A 10,612-nucleotide genomic window follows, 5' to 3' on the forward strand; every position below is an offset into this window, starting at 1 on the left:
GACAGACATTACAAAAAACACTTGGAAGAACAGAGGGATATAGCTGCTTCTGAAAGAATATGCCATGCAGTTTCAAAATGTTTCTGTAGAGCTCCAAACAGCTCCAACAGAAGTGAACGGCTTTAATGATTTTAATGGGAACTGGTTAAAGCCTGTAACACACACACACACATATATATATATATATATATATTATTTTTTTCAAACAGTATTCTATATTTGCCTATGAGATAATTTCTTAAAAACCAGACAGGCATCACCTAATTTTCTAGCAGCTAGACCTCCAGGCTCAAATCAGACAGATGTGAGTGCTCACAGCATATATTCACTTTCCTCCATTTTGGTTGTCAATCAACCGCTGGTGCATGAGGGGACAGAGCAGACACCTACCATTTGAGAGTGAAAACCAGACATAATTTTTAGCATGTGTTTCTAGCTGTCAGATCTTCTGCTTGCAAACATGGCAGACAAATGCTACAGTCATCAAAATAATTTGTGATTGAATGATTTAAGATATATTCTCTCTAGGAGTGAACTTAGAGTAACTACTTTCTTCAGATAAGAGGGGTGCTGACTGAAGGGTGTTGTTGAGAAGGATACAAAACAAAAACAGCAACAAAAGTAGAGCTGAAATAATGAAAGAAGATGCATATTTTAAACACCCACAATCAGGTGTTTTGATCCCAGGGTTACTGACACAGTACTTGCTAACCCCAGAACAAGAGATAGCCTGAGGTCTGTGCAGTTTGCTTGGTGATGTCTCCCCTTGAAATTTTAGGCCTTTGGCCACTGTAGCAGAGAGCAAGGAAGACCTACCCTTGTGGCACAACCTCCTAAACTCTCTACAAAGTCAGAGGAGTAAAGGAGACATTGTTCATATCTGGAGAAGAATGACCAGGGATTTGAGTGATTCTCCATTGGCTCTCTGGGAGACTTTGGTGTCTCCAGAAGATAACCTGGGCTTCAGAGGTTGGTTGTCTACCTTTTTAGCTACCTATGTTATTTGCCCATTGAGACTCATAGGAAACTTGAAGTTCTTCCAGCTATTAAGGACCCAATGTTTTTACCCTTTTGTTAGAGCAGGTGGTTGACAGCAGGTGACCTGCTCCATGGCTGGCCAAAGTTAGCTCAGTAACCCCAGTCCCTCAAAGGGCCCCTTTTCAGCATTCAGAGGCTGGCCCTGTTTTTCCTTTCTGAGTGGAATACCATAACCACCAAGCCACCAGGAAATCTGGATGAATGCATTCCTTGTCCTGTAGCCTGGAGCTATGACAGGAACACAAGTCTTAGGTGATCGGGGGGGGACCTGGAGTTAGGGTAGTGGTTGACACACTCAGCTGTTAGAGAAGAATTGGGAAACCGGGACAAGAATAAAACCCACTTGAGTCTTTTACTGAGATTTCAGTGAGCAACTTCTAAGTTTCTACATAGGAGTACTAAAATATGAACAAAATGTCTTGGAGAAGTATGAAAAGTTTTCTGCCATATTATAGCCAATAGATTAAAGAGATAATGTCAACCATCATTGCATTGAGTTAAAGAATACGAGGCAAACCAGAACTACAAAACAGTTTGTGAACAACCTGGGAGCATGTGCCAGCTACCTTAGCAAGGTTTGTGTTCAGCTGATATCCTCCGAAAACCACTGCATATTCCCAATGCAGAGTGAAAGCAAAGGGTTTTGGTTATACTCAGAGTCTGGGCAATTATCATAGAAATTTAAGCACAGCAAGTTGCCACAAACAAGTGCTTTGTATAAGCAGAGCTAATCACAAAGCTTATTCTTTTCTTATTCAAGCAAGATGGGAACTTGAGATCACCCATTTAAAACATAATAAGATTAGAAAAAAGACAGTGCTTCTAAATTGTGCCTTGCAGGTTTCACCTAACAATTTTTAGCTTCTTTTTCAAACTGGGGTGTTGAAAACAAGTAGTTTGGGAGCAGGGTATGTCCATTTGCTAGGTTTGCTAGAGCAATGGTTTTTGTCTGAAAGGTTATGCAAGAGAAGACGATTTTCTGTTTCTTATTCCCTAGCACGCCTGTCCGACAGAAGTGTCCTTTTGCTGTCAGGAGTGATTCTGAGCCAAACCAAAGGCTGTCCACACAGACAAAGCACCGAAGATCATGAGGAAAAACTCCCACCACTGCTCCATGGGTAGATATATTTCTTGTGGAGCATGGGTGTCCGTTTGAAAGTTCAAAGGATATGCTCTGTGAGTAGAAGGAGATTTCAAATTTCAGCCCTACATGTTACTGTGCTGGCATGGTCCACAGGCAGTCAAATTCACTTTGCCTTCATCTTCAGGGAAAGATGCTACAATTTCCCCTTGCAGCCAGTCCTTTCAGAGACCGTCTCAGTGTCCGTGTTTGAAATTGCAGGTGAGTGTTTGGGGAACATTTCTGCCACCTCAGAATAGGAGTTCACACACTCTTCCATGGAAAGCCGGACTTGAGGTCTGACATCTTCCCAGGACAGCTACAGTTTTGGCCTTTCTGGGATGTTTTCATTACTTTAGCAAGGCATGCTATATATAGCGTGCTACTGTGTGAACACAGTACCGACCTCTCCCTATTAGGTCAACTTCTGTCCTAACCAAATACTGGTAAGTATTTTTATCTCATCCCCAGTAACGTTTTGTTTGACTCTTAGTTAAAGAACACCTGTAGCAGCTGGTGACTCTTCACGATTGGTCGGTTGCTGAGAAGGCTTCACCTGTGTCCCTTTCTGCTTTGGTACACCTCTCTCCATTTCCTTCAGCTATCAAAACTCAAACTAGTACTGTCACTTATTTTGCCTCTCCACAAGCCACTAGACAGTGGAGGTGCTTAGCTCTAAATCTCTACACCATGTACCTTGAATAGTTTTTAATTGCCTTTTTGTTAAAATTAAAGGTACATTTTAAAGCATCGACATCAACTTTTACACTCCTGCACCTATGCAAGTCTTCTTTGCTGCTAATCCTTTCTCTGCTTTCTCAGTTCCTGCTATCACATCTCTTAGGATCATTGCAGTCTCCATGTATTAGTCCCAGACTTCTCAAAACTGAGTTATTTCATTCTGCCTAGGTCTTGTTTGTAAAAATGACATGTTTCTTCTCTTATCCTTACCTGCCTGCCTCTTATACATGTTCTAAAATATGTATATATCTCTACATATGTGCATGGCAATCCTGCAGGCAATTATTATATTCCAAGCAGAAGAAATTAATAGAGTAAATACCTGGGTAGAAACAGAAGTCAATTCTCAATGGCTTATGTTAGGAGTGAAAAGCCTGCCAAACCAGAAGTCCAAGAACAGGTATCTATTTTGCATGTGGTTTTATTTATTATAAAGAAACAAACCTTTGAATCTCAGCATCTGTGTGTACTTTGGGGAAGTACACACAGGATCTTGGTCTATCCTTTATAAAGCCCTCCTGAATGCCATATCATATGCAAGGAATATATAGTTTTCTAAATTACTCATGGTTTGTATTAACTGCCTGTGCATTCTCAGTCTGTGTGGTGTGTACTCAGAATACTGAGCTTCGATTTAAGTTGCAGATCTACAAAACCCCAGAAAATTAAAAGTATTTTGTACCCAAACTATTGAGGTCAGCTGATTTCATATGAGCCATGTGAAGATGACAATTTAGCTTTTTTTTTTTTTAATTTTTATCTATTTATTTATTTATTTTCCCAGAGAATTGTAGACCTGTCCATATTCACTTGGAAAGGCTACAGTCCTTCAGTGAATTAGACTACAAATCTGTGCAGGATTTGAAGTGTGACGCAAAACTTGAACTCAGGAGAGCAGAATAGAGGTGGAGACACTATTACACATGCACTACACTCCTTGTTAGACAGGACTTATGAGAGTGTACCAGGTGCTGTACCAGGGCATTCATTTTAACCAGAAAGAAGACTGCACAAAAGTGGTGATTCTGAGAATGACACTAACACCCTGTGTAGGACAGCTTCAGGTCCAAAGCTCAGCACAAGAGATCATTTTAGAATGTACTGGAAGGCAAGCCATGTGGATAACTTCTTCTGAATCTCTTTGTAGAGCATAGAATAAGGGAAAAAAAGCAGTGAACTGTTTTCAACATAATTTTAAAATCATCTGGGAGCTGCCGTTTTGTATTAACATTAGGCAAACCCACCTGTCTCATGCCTTTGTCCTTTCTGCTCCCCATGGAACAGGCTCTACTAAATTGCTAAGTTTCAAGTCCCAGATGATCCAGTTCTTATTTCTCTTCTTATTTGACTATGCTGATGGTTATACAGCAAAAGGCACAGATTTTGAATCCTCTGTGACTATCTCAGTCCTCTCAGACCTTTTGTACTGCTCGATTGTTGCTGCACTCTCTACTAGAGACAAACAGGTATTCCCATGGGCCTAGAAACATTTTAGCAGTACCAGCAGTAAGGTGCTATCCTGAGTAAATCACCATGAAGCATCCTGTAACACTGCACATACACCCTTTGGAAGAGAAAAATAGTCTGGAATATGCGGTAGCAATGTCTTTTCTGAAATTGCGCTGGTTTTGGAACTGCATCCATCCAACAACACAGATTATTTGACATGTCACAGATTGTTTTATTTTGTCTTGTTCCCTAACAATTCTGGAGAAACCCATGATGAGAGAGGAGCACACCCCAGTCTGAGGAGCACCTTCCTGTAGAAATCTGTGGCCATACCGTGAGAGCATCTCTAGCTTCATTCAGTACTGCTGTGCTGCTTTTCAAGTAGTCATAGCAAAGCTCAGGAGAGTCATGACACCTCAAAAAGAGCCTGGAGTCAGGGTGATGATGGACTTACACCTTCCCTTTCCTCCTTGTGGCTTCAGTGGAGGATTTGGCTAAAGCAAGGGAGTTATGGCTGAGGTTACTTTGTCTTGTTCCTTTTGCTCTTCCTCCACTTTGAGGGTCAACACGTAGGACTCTGTAATAAAACCCACTCTGCCTACCAGCTCATGTGTTTGATATCCCAAAGAGCTTCCACCGTGCACAGTCAGCAAGCACTTGGTGACAAGCTTGAAGCAGTTTGTTAGCCCAACGTTTGGTTTTGTGTCAGAGAGACCCCTGGGATCCTCCCCTTGCCATTTGCCACTTGCAGCTTTTCTTTCCAGTGGTTCTTACTCGGTTTATAGGAAAATTCCTCTGATTTTTATAAGTTTATAGAGCTAGTGGGATGGACTAGCCAAAAATAAATCAAACAGAACTGTTCAAAACCATTTAAAAATCACTCTCTTCTCTGGAATTAATTCTAGCAAAGACCTAATCCTGTTTCCACTGAACTCAGGGAGAATTATCTGTCAGCAAATGAAAGCAGAGATGGTTTGACAAGAAGATGTTCGTGTCAATTCATCTTCTCTTACAATCTGTCAGGCTTCCCGGTGATGCCAAAGGACCTGTCTGACCCCAGGTAATATCTTGACCCTTGCAAGCTTCCTGTACAGCAATGCAAATGGTGGGGTAGGAGTGGGAAGGCTCTTCTGAGCAGGACCCATGTGCACACCTGCCTGTATCTGCTAGCAAGAAAGATTTTGAACAAATCTGCATTCATTTACATACATTAGCAGTAACTATCTTCTCATTCCACAATTACACAGAAACAAAATTCCATGAAAAAGGAAATAAATAGGTCTTATAGGTAAAATCAAAGTATCTCCAGTATTATTTTGGTCGTCATAAATTCCTTGGAGGGGGGTGAGGCATACCTATTGCCCATTTACTACTTGCTGCTTGCCAGCCTATCAAAGGTAATTGGAAAGGCAAATTGTTTTCAACATTAGCTGTTTTAATGCAGGTGTTCTGACTCTTTTTTTTTTTCTTCTAAAAAAGCCACAATAGTGACCTAAGTTTGCAGATACCTCCTGTCTACTTGAACATCTGTACTATCCTAGTGCTGGTGAGAAGGCCATTAAGCATTAATCCTGAATGCTACTGAACTATCTGACCCAATCCAGCAAAATATTTAATAGAATCACTTAGTTCTTTGAGCACATATAGATACATTGCATAACTAAATTTTTACGGAAAGACTTTTTTATTTTCTAGGTGGATTTTTACTCTATAAAATGAAGATTTGGCTTTACTGAAACTGTTTACTTGAACTCAGCACCAAAGATACACCTTGAAAATTGAAAAGTTTTACTTCTTTTCTAACTTGAAAACACAACCATATGTTGACCATTAAAAATATATATATATAATATATATATATATAATATATATTTAGGGGATTGACATAATCTTTATATTACACTGGAAATATTTTAACACCTATCTGTCTTGCTCTGATCAATGTTTCTCTCCTCACTCTAGAAACAGTTCAGCCACGAAAAATATGCAGATAAAAGGAGATGTGTTATAAAGTAAAAGCAAGTGAAGAGCCTTAATACTTTCAGATTGGTGAATTTTAATTTATTTGTATTACTAAATGTTACAGTAGTACCCTGGCCCACATCTGTAGCACTGTTTCCTTGAGTACAAAGGTCTAAAGATTTTCTTGCTGGGTTGAGTTTTATTGTTTCATTCTGAAGTCCAAAATAGTGGACAGCTGCCAGTTTCTTCATGTATGTTGATTTGGGCCTGGTTACTCTCTGGGAATCTTTCTAGAAAGGTTCCTTTTTTTCTTTTTTTCTTTTTTTTTTTCCTTTTTTTTTTCCTTTTTTTTTTTTCCCTTAAGTATCTGTTTTAAGGTTTAGATATTTTTTTTTCTCTTTTAACTGTGTAGACATCTCAGGCAGTAAGCACAGAGGTATATACCTATGCAATGTGATCTATATCTACCTCCTACCTAAGGAAGTGCATACATTCATTTTACCTAACTGTTCTAATGGTCCCGTACAGTCCCTTACTTATTCCAGATAAGAACTGAAGTGATATCTTTCAAATGTATCTCCCCAGCTAGAAAACAAAGCAGCATGGAGAGATTTTTTCATCTGTGTGGGGTTTTCAGTAAGGGAAAGAAGAGGAGAAGTCTGTCCAACAGGCAAACCAGCAGAGCTGCTGCCCACTGGGGGACTTTGGAGCCCGGAGGAGTGGCAGAGCAGGCCAATAGCCATACCAGCACCACCTCCAACCATCCCGTCTCTAGGTCTAACTTTACTGACCCTTTAGGAAGCATTAATTTTAAGCGGCATGGGTCAAAACAGATTCTTTTGCATTATAGTGTTTATTCAAAATAAGCAAATACCAGTTGCAGGTACTGCAATTTAAAAGGTACATGAAGTTGAAATGACAGTGTAGCACTGAGAAAAACCAATCACAATGGTATAAAATCAGATTCCTGTGATTTCAGGATAAAAGTTACCTAAGCAAGTTAAAAATATCTGTGTATGAAAGAATCACCACTTTCAGGTCATTTTACGAGCACATTTACACCATCAGCACCTCATCACTGATGTCTCTTCTGGGATTTGTACAATTTCCAGGTACACTCATCAACATGTGTGCAGAGATGATGACATCTGAACAGTTCCACTGCTTCCCTCCCTGTCCAACGAGTGGCTCACCCAGGATTTCTTCAAAACCACCTTACACAGCATAGCTTGAAAAAGTGACACTGATATCAGCAGACATAGGTTTCTGCTGTGAAATACTGACATCCAAATAAGTTTAAAACTTCTTCTGTCTCTGCAGCCATCTTGGTGATGGTGCAAGTTGTGACTGAAGTAATAATTGACAGGTTTGGGCAAATGCAGCTTTTAAGTACCTATTGAGGACAATGATGCCATAAATAGCTTTCTAATACAATAAATATGAAATAGTTAAAAGAGGTATCAAATGAGTCATACTTTTGTCTTCTATAGGAAGAGATAAAAAATGTTCACTTTTGCAGACATTTCATATCTTATGAAGCAGGGACATGCAGAAACTTACATGTCGTATTCTGTCATCAGTTAGTGGGGAAAGCAGCTGTCTTCAGTGGGGATACGTGGGTATAACTGAGGGCAGTACTGAGGTCTGTATCTCCAATCTCACTGAAAAATGTATTAATTTAAAAATAAAACAAGGCTCTGGGAATTTTTCAGGATCCTATTAATTCATTTCAAAAGTTCCATTAGTTTGATGGAAGAAAGGCCATACACTATGATCATCTGCCAGCTGCTGACTTGTGATTTTGAAGTAGATTAGGGACCTCTGCATGTTGCCTCTATCTCATTTGTTTTACTGAGGCAGCGCAGAGCAACCAGAGAGGATAAAGTATCTTCCAAAGGCCCTCATGTGTATTGGCTTGGGTGTTTTCCACCGGCTACTCACTCCTGTCCTCAACTCTCAATGGAAAGGGCACATCAGATCTCAGTGGTGGGTTCTGCAGCACTGAGCCAGCATGGTAAGACACATCCTTTAGAGAAGTCCATCATCTGGTGTAGGCTACATCATGTTTCTTCAGCCACAGGAAAGGTCAATCAGAGGGAAATAGGAAAATGATCTCTTCTTATTCATCTGCTCAGTTGCCCAGAGCAACACCTTTGTTTGGCTGGGGACCCAATATCACTAAGATTTCTTCCAAAACAGCACCATAAAAACAGTGTTACTGGTTCCTGGGTTTACCACATGCAAATATTTCCCAGATGCAATTCACTCAGTTCACAAGTAGAGCCCTGTCTTCCCTCAGTCCTAAAGTCAAAATGTCAAAGTCAAAGTAAAGTCAAAATTTGAAAAGTCAAATGAGTTTGACAGCCAGTCTAGGCTCTTTTTTCTTCACTCTGGTGATGATGTGAAAGTGAAAATTCAGAAGTTTCCGTGGAAATTCTATCTTAACATATTTAGAGACATAGCTGAACATGGAAGTTTCCTGAGACTGTCCACCGCAGGGAGGACAGGGAGCCACCAGCACGAGGGACCAGGACTTTGGAGGTGCATGGATAAGGCAGGAGGGAGCAGTGACTGCCGCTGCTCTGGTTCCTGATCCTGCTGAAGCCACTAGCCAAAGCACGGTGATGCCGGGCCCAGCACTGGGAGAAGGGGGGGCAGTCAGAATGGGGAGTTGAGGTGAGCCAGCACTGGTGGTAGGATATGAGAAGCTGAGTTGCTAAAGGTGGTAGTGGAAAAGGAACTACAAAAAAAGCAGAGAACAGAAGATCTTGAAGGTGCCCACACTCATGCTGACTCCTGGGAGAAATGAAGCCATGGAGACAAGAGCTGCAGAGGACAGAGGCTGCTCACAGCTTTTGAGGAGGAAGGGGAGTCCTTCAACTGTGTGGGACCTTGCAAACCTTTCTGAGAGTATAGAGAGCAGATGGTATGCCAAGGGACACCAGCATGTCAGCTCAGTAGGATAAATACGGGGACAGAGGTTGCAGGGTCTCTGACAGCATGGATTGTACAGACAGACATTCCTGTCTTCAGGACTGGTGATGGAGGATGAAAATTGAAGTATGCACAGGTGGGATTCAACTTCACAAATCTAGCTGCAGCTCAGCTACAGGCAGGAAGAAACTCTGACATCATCTTGATTTAATTTAAAAATAGGACATCTTTACCCAAGTGTCAACATTATCTAAAATATATCTGATATATCTTAGCAAATCTTTGCACTTAAGAGGTTAAGATGAGTTGTGTCCTCAAAAATTAAGAGTGTCTTAGATATATTGCTTTCCAGAGAAAGAGGACTTCTGGCTGATAGCCATTTGTTAGCAAAATTTACCTCTAGATTCAGGAGTTTTCTAGTCACCAGCTATGTAATGACCTCTTAGTTTAATGGGTTATATAGAGGGTCCAGAGCCAGTTTAGTGACAGATCACAACCACTCAATAGATAAAATAAAAAATAATAAAATCCAATATTCTCTTCACATATATCTTTAAAATCCCCAATTAATCAATAGCAATGAACATAGTGACTACCTCAGGAATTACATGGGAGTCCATTCATTTTAACACTTGCCAGCGAACTCTGAAACAATATCACCAAAGCTATTTCATCAAGTATATGTGTATATTTCACTAAGACAGCTCGATAAGAGAACAGCCAGGAAAGAAAGAGGTGCACCAATTTTCCTAAGTAAGACCCATTAAATAATGAAGATACCTGCAATACTCCTCTTGGAGACTTTTCAAAGGATGTAGGCCACTACCTTCCAAGACACCACTGCCATAATTAATTTTATATGTGCCCATGTCCTACATTAGACAGCACTACCTAAGTATTTAAAATTATATGTCTCCCTTGAATTCAGTGAAGGTACAATGATTCTGGGTTGAGGGGGATCAGTGCCCTAAGGTGCTTGCAGCGGTGGGTGCACCCACCTGCTCTGCTGTGCCTGCTTGCCTGAGGCCTTCCAAATCACCCTTCTCTGTTGGGGTATGGGCTAGCTGCTCAGTTTGGTAAGATATATTTTCCTTGGGTTGATAATTTCATGCTGCCTACAGAACTCCCTCTTGTGATATTACTGCAGCCTGCAAACCTTGTTTCCCATTCCAGATGCTGGCAGAGCCATTTTGAAAAGTCAGATTCTTAATATGTGTGATGAGTTTTTTAAAGCAAATGTACCCTTATGTGTTTGCTAGTTCTCAGGGACTCTCACCTGAGCTTCAAAGTACTCCAGCATTCCAGGTCTGGGTATTTTGTGGGACAAAATGTTAGTGTGAGTCACCAATGCTCACTGCTCAATGCAAC

General features: G+C 40.7%; 1 long non-coding RNA gene across 1 annotated transcript; it reads left to right on the plus strand.

Annotated features, from left to right (window-relative positions):
- Positions 1-231: 231 nt before the first annotated feature.
- LOC136789036 (uncharacterized) lies at positions 232-8,245 on the plus strand. The gene is made up of 5 exons (XR_010827755.1): positions 232-969; positions 2,036-2,214; positions 2,307-2,380; positions 5,254-5,408; positions 7,423-8,245. It is a non-coding gene; the product is annotated as an uncharacterized lncRNA (long non-coding RNA).
- The last annotated feature ends 2,367 nt before the right edge of the window (positions 8,246-10,612 follow it).

The sequence above is a fragment of the Anser cygnoides genome, chromosome Z (genome assembly GCF_040182565.1).
Source record: "Anser cygnoides isolate HZ-2024a breed goose chromosome Z, Taihu_goose_T2T_genome, whole genome shotgun sequence".
NCBI lineage: Eukaryota > Metazoa > Chordata > Aves > Anseriformes > Anatidae > Anser > Anser cygnoides.